The sequence below is a fragment of the Zerene cesonia genome, chromosome 17 (genome assembly GCF_012273895.1).
Source record: "Zerene cesonia ecotype Mississippi chromosome 17, Zerene_cesonia_1.1, whole genome shotgun sequence".
NCBI classification, from domain to species: domain Eukaryota; kingdom Metazoa; phylum Arthropoda; class Insecta; order Lepidoptera; family Pieridae; genus Zerene; species Zerene cesonia.
The window spans coordinates 9389704-9402541 of record NC_052118.1 but is presented as its reverse complement, the minus strand read 5'-3'; the positions used below and the strand labels follow the sequence as shown (position 1 = coordinate 9402541).

At 33.3% G+C, this 12838-nt stretch overlaps 1 protein-coding gene across 1 annotated transcript in view; it reads right to left on the bottom strand.

Moving 5' to 3' along the window:
• Positions 1–6253, bottom strand: part of LOC119833572 (proton-coupled amino acid transporter-like protein CG1139) — a 37643-nt gene extending 31390 nt beyond the window's left edge. Inside the window, exon 1 of the mRNA XM_038357641.1 lies at positions 6121–6253. The gene's annotated coding sequence lies outside the window, so the exon portion shown is untranslated. The remainder of the gene's footprint in view (positions 1–6120) is intronic.
• Between the last annotated feature and the right edge of the window lie 6585 nt (positions 6254–12838).

Sequence of the window (12838 nt, the reverse complement as noted above, 5' to 3'; positions counted from 1 at the left end):
ATAGGAAATTATGTTTTCATTCGATACAAAGGTCATGGATTTCTTTTTGGATATGAGTTTTCTAAAGGAATACTGCCATGTGGAAACGGAATCTTAAAGAAAAAGCTCCTAATAAATAGCTGACGTCACAGACGTGGTCTTGTCTTTGTGTGAACTATCAAACTCATGATTATTAAAATACAGGCGCAAATTTATTTTCCGCGAACATTTCTCCAGTTATTATTTCATGAGTTTCTTCTACTGATAATAAAAATTAAATAAGAAAATGAGTCACGAAATCTAGCAAATCACAAGTGATGAAAGAAAATGGATTCATTTTTATTTATATCATTTTGTGTATAATTTTACATATATTTATAAAGATGGTTTATTATCAGGTCAATAGAATTTAACAATTCTAAATTTACATGTATTTATTGTTCATAAATCAGTTAAGTTAAGGTTTCAGATTTAGTATTTTTTTACTTCATTCTTTCTTTCGTTCTAATTAAAGTGAATTATAATAAAAATTGCCTGTTATTTCTTCAGTTCTTTAGTTTTGATTTAAAAAATTTCTCTCTTAAATAATAATTCTGATAGTTTACATCAAAATCAATCAATAAAAAGATGAACAGAAGCAATCTATATCGCAACAAAGAAACGCTCATATTTTTCAAAATAAGAAATCCGGAAATCGCTGTCAAATAAACCGAATGGCCTAATCTCTTGCACTCCAATATTACTAATATCGTGTTACATCAGATGAAATATAATATACGTCTTTATGTAATACACTTTGCTTTCAACATAGCTGCATTTTAAATGTATTCATTGAAATAGTTTAAGCTATAACGGGTTTAAAACCATTCGTGTTTATGCAGATGGGGATTGGGGATTTTCCTATATATTAGAGATGTGAACGATGAATATCTTTTCTTTTTCCCTTTCGCCTTTCTTTCTTTTAATTCTCAACCCATTCACTTGTACGGTGCAGTTTTGAGTAGTGAATAAAATTATTTTCAAAATGTGAGATTATTTTCTATTGTGAAAAGATCCGTTTTGTTCGAAGATTATGAGGATAGGGTTCAGGATACTTAATTATTAAATATATTTAAATGAGCACACAAATATTATCTTAGCATTGAAACGCTGTTGGTGAGATGTTACATTATATGGGCTGTTTATATACGAGCATAAGGAAAACGACAGCCAGTTAAGAGTTATTGAGGCGTGTTTTTCCAGAAGAAAGGTGGAATAAAATACAGATGCAATATAATTAGTACCAACCGATATTAATCCTAGTAATGCGAACAGTGAAAGAGATAATAATAATAATAAAATACATTTATTAAGCCCACCACACTAAAAAGAGAAAGCAGCAAACAACATAAAAACAATAAAAATGAAAAACAAAATTATAACTAAAACATTAACGCATATCTGTGTGGCGACCTAAACGGGGAGGCCACTCAGCATCTGTTATGCCGATATGGTCAGCATAACGCTGATTTTCAGAGCCCCACCAGGCAACAACGCATTAGCCCAAAAGTGTCCCCTATTTTAAACAAAGTGACATTTATTGTTTTCTTAATTTGAAATAATTAAATGAAAAAAGAAAAAGAAATTAAATGTATAAAATATAATTATTACATAAATATTGGTCTATATAGAATATTAAAGGTACATTAGATAAGTAAACATACATATATATATTTATACATACACATATATCAAGTGAGCTTTATATTTGTGTTTAAAAGAGTTTTTTGACACTGACTCACGAATCGGCGGCGGGAGGTTGTTCCAACACTTAGTTGCGTTGTATATAAAACTGCCTCTAAAAGCAGTTGTGTGGTATTTTGGCATAGCCAACATGCACTTGGAGGCCCTAGTGTAGTGAGAGCCATTTCTCTCCCTCACCCACCTAAGCTTACTATATAGGTATTTCGGTATCTGAGATGTTATAACATCAAAGAGCATGACAGCAAAGTGAAGGCGCCTGCGTCGATCCATGTTGAGCGTTTTTGCCTGGATCAGATATGGTGTTACGTGATCTCTCGGAGGAATATCCCAGCAGAACCGAGCGCATGCATTCTAAACCCGCTGTATTGCTGTCTTCGTCCTAGCAAGTAATATTCCACCGTACATACTATCACCGAAGTTAAATTTCGAGAGGACTAGCGCCTCACAGAGCCTTATACGTAAGGGTGTGGTGATATAGTTTCTGATGCGATACAGTAGCACTCCTAATATTATTATCTTATTTTACTTCCTACTAATATTATAAATGCGAAAGTTTGTAAGGACGTGTCTGTGTTTGTTACTCTTTCACGCAAATACTACTGAACGATTGCAATGAAATTTAGTACGTAGACAGCTGGACAACTGGAATAACATATAGCCAACTTTTATCCCGATATTCCTACGGGATACGGACTTACGCGGGTGAAACCGCGGGGCGCAGGTAGTAGTGTATAAATAGGAAGTATTGTGTCCCACTTGAATCAGTGTTGAAATAAAAATATATAAATTGCGGAAATTTTCGTTTGCTCAAAGGTGCGGTGATATTGACAATTAAATGCGCTATAAGTGGCTTGCAGTTAAATATTCTGACATTCTATTGAAGGTATGATCTACCTTCATAAGAGAGATGAAAGGCAAAGGTTTGAGTTTGTTATTTAGAGTTATATGCGGGTAGATTCTATTGTAAGCATGAGATATGTCAGATAACATAATAAACTTGAGATGAAATTCATTTATAAAATAATATAATCATTAAAACTTATAATATGACAAATTTTGAAAGAATAGAAAAAAATTTATCACGAAGCGGGATTCGAACCCGCGCTTTTTGCCAAACCGTAGCAACGCCTAGTCTCTCGGCCTTATCGCCTTAACTTATAATATTTTACGGATTTTGACTTGAACTTCCAGTTAAAAAGCTGTATCTTTAATATTATAATTCACTAGACGTTCGTCCCGGCTCCGTCCGGATATGTAGATCCCTGTTCTATTTCAAGGGAGCATTAAATCGGGTTAAAATTATCCTATCACCCAAGTCAACTCATACTCTGTCTGTTCCAAATTTCATAAAAATCCGTTCAATACTTTCAGCGAGATTGACGGACAAGCATCCAAACAAACAAACTTTCACATTATAACATTAGCGTGATAAGTAAGGAATAGTGCAGAGTTTATTATCATATTATTTATTTCACCATAACGAATAATAACATTCAATATTTAAGTAATTCTCGAGTTAGCGAAGAAAAACATGGCGAAAAAACCGACACGGCAATAAAGCAAAAGTTCGCCGACGGGTGACATTCGCCAGACTGAACTTGGCCAGCGTGATGGATCGGCCACTTAACCCTCATGGGTGGTGTCACATTGGGAACATACAAATTATGATGATGGTGATGAATTTTATGTTGATAGAGCGAGTTGAATGTTGCAGGTAAAAGCTATTTCCATATAAAATATGTGTGTCGGTGTTTTGGTGCTTCTCGGAAATGATATTATATCTTATTACTTACAAGAAGTGGTGGCTCAGTGGTGAGAACCTCGGACTTCAAAATCGATAAGTGATCGGGGTTCGAGACCGGGGCGAGCGTGCAGGAAATAAATTGATTTTTCAATTTATCTGCACATGTGGACAACATCACCATTGCTTAAAACGGTGAAGGAAAACATCGTGAGGAAACCGGCATGTCCAAGAATCGACGACATGTGACATCTGCCAACCCGCACTTGGCCAGCGTGGTGGATTATGGCCCTTATAGGAGGCCTGTGTCCCAGCTATGGGAACATATATGGGCTGATGATGATGACTTACAAGCGGTCCGCCTGCGGTACATATATAGCCTATAGCCTTCCTCAATAAATGGGCTATCTAACACTGAAAGAATTTCAAATCGAACCAGTAGTTCTTGAGATTAAACAAACGTTCAAACAAACAAAATCTTCAGCTTTATAATATTGTTATAGATATAGGATACGTAACAAAAATGTAACAGTTTAATAATTTATTAGTTTTATGTATTATTAAGTGGGAGTGGCCCTTGATTAATCGTTACTTGATTTAATTCATTAATAAATTAGTCATTTATGAAAATTTTTTAATGATAACTACTTAGGCGATATAATTAGGTGTTTATTGTGTACTATTGAAACCTTTTTATATAATTATTAGTTATTTTCTATTTAATGATACAAATATCGTATGTATCGACTTTACTTTTCTTTACGTCCCACGTCCGCCTTCCTATTTTTTTAATATTCCCTAATCCTTTTGTGGATGACAAATAATATCATGCCCTTAATGTATTACTAATAATAATAACAATAAAAAATTTGTTGTCATCAAAAAGGATACATATTTATAAGTTGCTTAAAAATAAATAAGTTATACAATGCAAAATTTATCAAAAAAGGCTTATATTATATACACATACAGATACAGCCTACTCTAAATCTATTGTTTTCTTAGCCTTGCTTTTATCCCAAGATATATCGACAGCTTTTCAAGATGACACTATCGCTAATCTTAAATTTTATTGTAGCAATTTTCAAGCTTTTCTATACTTAGATGTTTTTTAATCTTTTGTACAGTTCACGTGTGGGTGTTTAGGGAAATGTGAAATGAGACTAGAATGGGATATGTTTGTATATATAGGTACAACTGAGTCGATACATTTCCTAAGATCTGGTTGTCCCGCGTAATTCCCGATTTCGTGGGATTTCCAGAATAAAAGTAACCTCTTCGTGGTTGATTCTTATAATATAAAAAACTGACTTTTCTACAGGTTCAATTAGCAGATCTTCAGTCTTTCCAGACATATGCTCAGACAAACAGGAAGATAAACGCCTGCCTATGAATATAAAAAAAAATGGTAGCTCATAAAACAGAAGTAATCCAAACTTTTTTAACGGACGGAAATTGATATTTTATTTATATGTACAGATTTTCTTATTTGATGCACATCTCGAGTCATGTATCCTTACTCCCTGCACTTCCTCTAAATTAAATTTTACTGCCACACACCCAAATAAACTTCACAAAAAGGGAATAGTCCTAATCCTTTTAGTATCGTAACCCTTCCTAGCCTAAAAGTTGCTTATTTTATATATCACTTAATATTTAGTTACGCACCATCTAGTTCACCTTCCTAATCACAGATAAATATGCATAAAAATTAGGCTGCTAATTAACATACATGAATAATTAACGTGCTCATTGAAGCGCAGTGTGTTAATATTTTAATAAATGCACTATTATACCATCCTCATAATATTTCAAACGTGCTGTTTATTTCTTTGTCTTTCTCGTTGATTCTATGGTAAAATTTAGGTCTGGAGTGTGAGTGATGTAGGCTGCTTTTTTCAGCAGTGATACATCTCATCACTACTAGAGATACTTTTTGAAGTATATGCCTTGTATTTGTAATTTATAATATGAAATAAACACGCGTATATTTATAAAGTTTAGCATATAATCTATACTAAAGTTATAAAGAGAAAGAGTGTCTTTGAAAAGAATTGGCGTCAAAGCTGCTGGACCGATTTAAAAATTATTTTATCAATACAATTTTATAATATCTCTGAAGAATATAGGCTATATTTTATTGTATTTTAATCTCAGGTCAACCCGGGAGGAGTGGCTAGTGTTACAAGAGTATCTAAAAGTGAAAGTCGTGGAGTATCCTTGAGTTATTGTTTCTAATTTGATGTTGTTTCTATGTTCTTTGTTATGATTAATATTCGTAAAAAATAATTTCAATGCTATAAAATTCGAGTGGTTTTTTCTTTATAAGATATTGATTATCTGTGGCTATAAAACATATCTCATACAGGTTTTATAGATTTTATAAAAATGTAATGGTTGAAGTCTGAATACAAATGTAGCATTTTGCAAATCATAAAAAGCCCCCTAATTTGTAGGACCTTGACGCCTTTTACTTGATCGCGACAAAATTATTCACAGGACAAAAATGCCAATTTATTATTTAAATAAAAATAAAAATGTACTGAAATAACACTTATTCTATAAAAGTTTAATCGTAGATCGATAAATTAATTAATTAGGACGAATAGTGACGATAATATCGAATTTCTTATAAACACATATTAAAGAATACTCACAAATAATAATAAATCCTTTCACAAACACTTTTTCACTTATAATTTAGTTTTTAACCATCGAACATATTATTTACACTGATATAGCCTGCAATGCGTGCGCGCCGCTCACTGTTATTCAAAACATTGACTCTCACAAGAACATATAGCTATATTGACAATCACCCTGAGAGAACCAGTATAACATGGCCTGCAGCTATTAAGACCTTCAATATAATCGATTGAATAATTAGTTCAACGTTAATTGGTGCTGGCGAATGCAATGACGAACTTGCAGCAAATTGCTCTTTGTGAGATTTGTTGTTTATTATATTGTTATCTATTTTTTAAATTAGATTCTCAATATTCTAAATGCAACTATGTATTCATAAGAATAAATAAAATTGGAAGGTCTGTTTATAAAATAAAAATGAGCTTTTTCACTAAATATATATAAATATAAAGAAAGAAAGAAATAAATTTATTGTCTATAAACACACAGCACCCCACATGCACAAAAACCTTAAGTACCAAAAAAAAATATATATATATATCTCGATAAATAATGTATAACTAATATCTAGAATGTCATGCAAGAGCTGAGCTTTTACACAACACTGGTATTCAGCAGCCCCTTGTGACACTTGTGACATGGGATCTGTGATGTAAGCATTTTTTTTACTGTTTTAGTTTGTTTGTCTGTCTGCCATTTGGTTCTGGCTACTATCTGGAACGGCTGGACCTCTAGCAAATATTGGAACATACAGTTTCAATATTCCCACGGTAATGCGGGATATATAGATATATATAAAAACGCAAAATATACAGATTAACTTAGAAGTTGGCCGCTTTTCAGACCTACCCGATATGCACACAAAATTGTCATAAGAATCGGTCCAGATGTTGCAGCTGAGATGAGATGTAATGGGTTAACACGATTAAAGTGGAATCATTATTTGAAACACCTCTGTTTCTACGAACTAAGTTAGGTACTAATGGTTAACAGATTAATATATACATAAACTGTAACCCAGGACGGCATTCGCGTAGTATTCGGGTGAATTATACCCTGTGTACTAATCCGGACTAGAATTTATCTCTGTACCAAATTTCATACAGATACGATGAGCAATTTTCGCGTGAATTAGTAACAAACATACATATATCCATCCATATTTACAAATTTTTGCGCTCATTATATTAGTAGGATACATACCTAACACATGTATATTTCATAATTTTAATACCTAACAATGTAAACATATCTTTACTCATAATATAAAGCTGAAGTGTTTGCTTGTTTGAACACTCTTAGGATAAAAACAACTGGACGGATTTCGGCAATTGTTTCACCGTTGGCTATAGGCGAATTTTCCTAATGGCCCTAGGCTATAAATACTATGGGCGAAACCGGGGTGGACCGCTAGTTAGACGTATTATTATAATGAATATAAATGAAATATTTATCATAACATATAATTATAAATTACCAGACGCTTTTCACACCCCAAGAATTATTTTCCATTTGAGAAATAATTTTCTATAGCTCATTCTAAACTTGTTAAGAAGTTTCTGAGTTTATTTGAAATAAACAATGTTATCTTTCCTCTTTGTATACTTATAATTATAAAACATTCGATGGGGATACCTTCAAGAAAAGGGCATATCATTGTCTCAAAGGCCGGCAACACACTCGCGATGCCCCTAACATCGCAAGTGCTTATGGGCGGCGGGCGTCACTTTCCATCAGGTGACCCGCCTGCTCGTTTGCCTGCGATAAAAAAAAGAAAAGTTGTTTCTTTGAACGTGCTAATCTCAGGAACTCCATATCCGATTTGAATATTTTTGTCAGTTTTCGGTAGTTCATGTAAAAAAGGCCTACGAGAACTATGCGGGGAATACCCCTGGTCCGTCTACCTTTTCCTTCAACCACACCAGGGTCAATGTGCTAGGAATGTACGGATGTGTATGTATATAGTGTGAACATTACTATAGCAAAATATTTTTTACCATTTCATGACGTCACAGGCTTGAAGTTAAACGAACTAAAAAAGTGTTTATTCTTTCAATAATGGTTTATTTTATTGCCGAGCAAATCGTAGATATTTTTCACATGACATTTGACACATATGGGTCATCGCCATTCCTAAATTCAGATTGAGCAAGTAAAAAATATTATATTTCCATTAAATTGTTACAGCTTAAGGCGAGTTTATGAGATGATATGAGATGTTATATCTGTATATATATGTATTTTATATCTAGGTGGAATAATTCGACTTAAAGCATATTTCTGTCTATTAACACCTATAATACGATAGAAGTGACGGAAGATCTCCCAATGAATCTGACTTGGAGGCTTATGAGAATTGCGATAGGTTACTGTGTCGAGGAAATAACTGTTATACTGTGGGAAATCTATGAAGTGTGACAAAAGGTCACTGCTGTTTGTTTATAATCCGAATTATAATAGATGCAATTTATTTATACTAACTTTTCGCGCCAGCATCTTCTGTGGTACAAATATAGCTCATGTCACAGTGGAGTGTAACTTGCTAATAGTGTAAGAATTTTTGAAATAGGTCCAGCAGTTTTTTGCGTGAAAACGTTAGAATCGTTCAAAATACGAAAGTTTCCTCTTTATAATCTTAGTGAAGATAAAGTATGTATTTATGATATTGACATTTTCTTCTCTGTCAGGTTTCCTGAAAGAAAAGTTGCCTGTGTGACACTAACTGCCTCCCTTTTGTGTAAATCTTTATTTTATTAATACATTGAATCATTTTTATACACGTTTTTGTGTATTTTGTTAGGTTAGGTTAGGTTAGGTTTTGGTTCATACTTGAAAATTATATATATATCAGACACCGGTTTACGATATAGAAAATAGCCTCGACGAAAAAAACGTAATAGTTACCTTGTTAATTTAGAACCTTGATGGAAGGGTTACAATAAGTGTTTTTCATATTATAATCACATAACTATGTACACAATTGTACTAGTTCCCTTTCCCTTAGCCTTCAAATCAATACATTGCGTTGTATTAATTACAGTCCATTCATGTCCAACTATTGACTGATTTAAATATGCAATTTGATTTAGTGCCTTAACTATATTATAATGAAAATATGGTGACTTGTCGCGATAGTGCTTTTAAGAAAGTGATAGGCAATGTTGTATTTTCAAAGAAAAATTAAATGAGGTACTGTTTTGTAGGAAGCCACCGTTGCTCATTGTTGTTGGCATGGTTTCACCCGCGTAAGTCCTATCCCGTAAGAATATCGGGATAAATAGTTTTTTTTTTTTATGTTACAGTCGGCAATGGAGCTGGTGGGACGCCTGATGGTAAGCGCTACCACCTCCCATGAACATTTGGAGAGGCATAAGGTCCAGTGCAGACCTTACGCCTCTACAAATGGATTGCCGACTTTCTGGGAAAGGATTAAGAAAGGATTGGCGACAGGAATAAAGGAAAGGACTGGGAAGGGTAAGGAAAAGGATATGGGCCACCGGCCTATAAGTTGCCTATATGTTATTCCAGTTGTCCAGCTGTCTACGTACCAAATTTCATTGCAATTGGTTCAGTAGTTTTTGCATGAAAGAGCAACAAACACACATCCTTACAAACTTTCGCATTTATAATATTAGTAGGATTTTGTGCACCAAAGAGAGAACATACAAAAGGAACAGGTATACGAATGAATAGAAGTGTATGACGGCTGATAACTTGGTGGTCAAGAAGGGTGAGTAACTAAAGCACCTACATCTTTTTGTTTGTTTATTTAGGCACAAATATGTTTCATTGAATTCAAATTGTTTACAGTTAATGAGTATTTGTATTGGAAATTGATTTGATCTAATTACAATCGGTATCACCAAGGTATCACCCGTGACCATGGACTATCATATGAATCGGTTTCAAATATTCGCTCCTCAAGAAGTTATTGTAAGCGAACGGGGATATGGAACGTTGTTTTATAATATTGATCAAATACATGTAAATGGTTGACAATGTTTTTTAAATCTAGTCTTTAAAGTAAATATGTATTTTAATATTAGTCTCTCGTCATATTATTTGTTAATTATTAAGTACTTTTTCGTACTTTATTGTAGCAGATAAGTAAGACACATTTAGAAATTAAAGACTTTTAAACGGATTTTTAACGCGATTTTATTCACGCGGGCGGTCAGTCTCCCCGTGACCACGCTCGCTGTAAAGTGTTCGTAACGTCGGGTTAATAATATAATGAATAACGCGTTGCGTTGCAAGTCTTTAATTTCTAAATGTATAATACTCGCGTAAAATCAAACACAAGAAAATACTGAGTAAGATACATGTAGATGATACTTCTCTTGTGCCTGTTGGACTTAGCTAGCACTGAGTTCAAATATGTAGATGAGTGGGTAGCGCGTAATCATTACTTTAACTTATTTTTCGCTTTTGACCGCGTGATTTGTGGTTTTGAAGTCTCCATAAAAATTGATTATAATTCTCAATACAGTACGACGTTCGCCAATTTTGACTCATTTAGCGTTTAACTTCAAATAATGAGGAAAAAATCCATATAAGAAATACCGTTAGTGCATTAAAGCTTTTGAGTTGCAAATAAAAATAAGACGAATGTTTGTTATGGTACTTCGCGTAAACATTAAAGCGCGGCATAAACGGAGATACCGTTTCAATATTACAGCTTTTATCACTGAGTTAATTAGTTATTTCTTCTAATATAATAAACGTGTAACTCTGTCTGTCTGTTTATGTGTAGCTTTTATGTCTATAGCACTGAACACATTTAGATTTGCCATTATTTTTCGTAATTGATATTTTTTGGTGGCCTTTTACTTCATTCCCAATTTCTAGTCGTCAATTTTTTCCTTATCCCATACCCCTTTAAAGTGAGTAACGCATGCGCAGAGGCACTTCTTTACTATCAGGCGAACCACCCGCTCATCAGGATGATGATGATGATGGCGATGATGTTGAACATGATGGTGATGATGATGATGATGATGATGATGCTGAACCACCCGCAATGACTTAGAAGAATGCGCGACATTTAAATATTCTACCTTTAAATGGTTGATTTTTTTTTTTACTAAATCAATTATTGTTCATTTGATAAATTCAATGACTACCATAAACATACTAAGTCGATTTTCAAATTGAAATTTCTAAAGCATTTAATAATAAATTCGAAGGGGAGTCCTTTCAATAAAATTGAGAAGTACCTACTCATAATAGCTTCGAGTCTATTACAAAATCGCTGCCGTTTAATTGAAAGTTCTAAATATAATTGTTACGGTTTTATCCCTCAGAAACTGAAGTATTATATAGTTTGTACTTGCTATATTAAAAGCCCATCATGTCTATTAGTCCTGAGTAGTAACTGTTTTAATTGCCAACAGTAAAACCTTATTGGACAAGGTCTCACTGCTCGATTCAGCTGGTATCAGTTTTTTATCTTAATACTAACTGCGCCCCGCGGTTTCATCCGCGCAAGTCTGTATCCCGTAGGAATATCGGGATAAGAAGTTGCCTGTGTGTTATTCCAGATGTCCAGTTAACTACGTACCAAATTTCATTGCAATCGGTTCACTATTTTTTTGCGTGTAAGAATAACAAACATACATACACATACATCCATCCTCACAAACTTTCGCTTTTATAATATTAGTAGGATAGGTTAGGTTAGGTTATAAAAATTGGCCTCTGGTTTATTTAATAAAATTTTTAAGGGCTTTTAAACTGGCAACCATTTATCGTAACAAGTAACTATAAAACTGTAATTTGGTTTAGTTTTTTTTAGGTTTTTTAGTTTCATAAAACATAAAAATCCTACACCAAACAACCCAAAGATGGAATTATCTGTGAGCTAGCAATTGTTTTCTGCTATTCGTTACATAATTTCCTAAATTTATATTAGGAAATTGATTGTACAATTGTTTTTTACAGATCCTTGTGACATGCAACATACCGATACTCTAGCCTACTTACTACATTTAAACTAAATTTAATAAAAAACAGATACCTATGAAAATCCAGCAGTGGCATCTCAGTCTATTGCGGAATATAATACTTATTTGACGAGATATTCTCTCATTTACATAAATTGGATGGAGATTTATTTTAGGATTATGAAAATTTATTTACGATTATTAATTTGACTTTTCTCTGACATTGGCGTTTTATAGTAGATTCTATTATATACTTGGTACCTACGGTTTGCGTGCATTCTGTATTATTTCACAATAGCCCTTCCTTTGCAAAGGTCTGGCTTTTTCAGCTTCTAATTTCATCAAATCGTTGTATTTTTTTTTAAATTAAATGCGAATTACCGTAACGTCTGAAAGCAGGACTAATTCCAGTGTCACACCGTGATAGCGCAAGACGACCTGTCTTTATACTATCCTTTAAATTTATATTAATGAGAAATGTTTTTACAATCAAATATCAAACTAGATTTGCATCAATTAAAGCTTTGTCTTCGTGATATAAGCAATTAAAGGAATTTATTTGCTCCTGTGATATGGAAAAGGCAGGTTTTAAGTATGCAACGCTGCTATTAAATTTGCATAGGCGTAATTAATTGCGTTGTAAAAATGCCACATAATTTGAACTAATTTGGGAAATTTAGACGAAAATAAAATCTCTTAAATTTTATAAGTTTTAACAAATAGGTAAGCAGAAAATTGTAATTCTAAATAATTAAGTGATATAAGTGAAATATTTAAGTTTAATGTT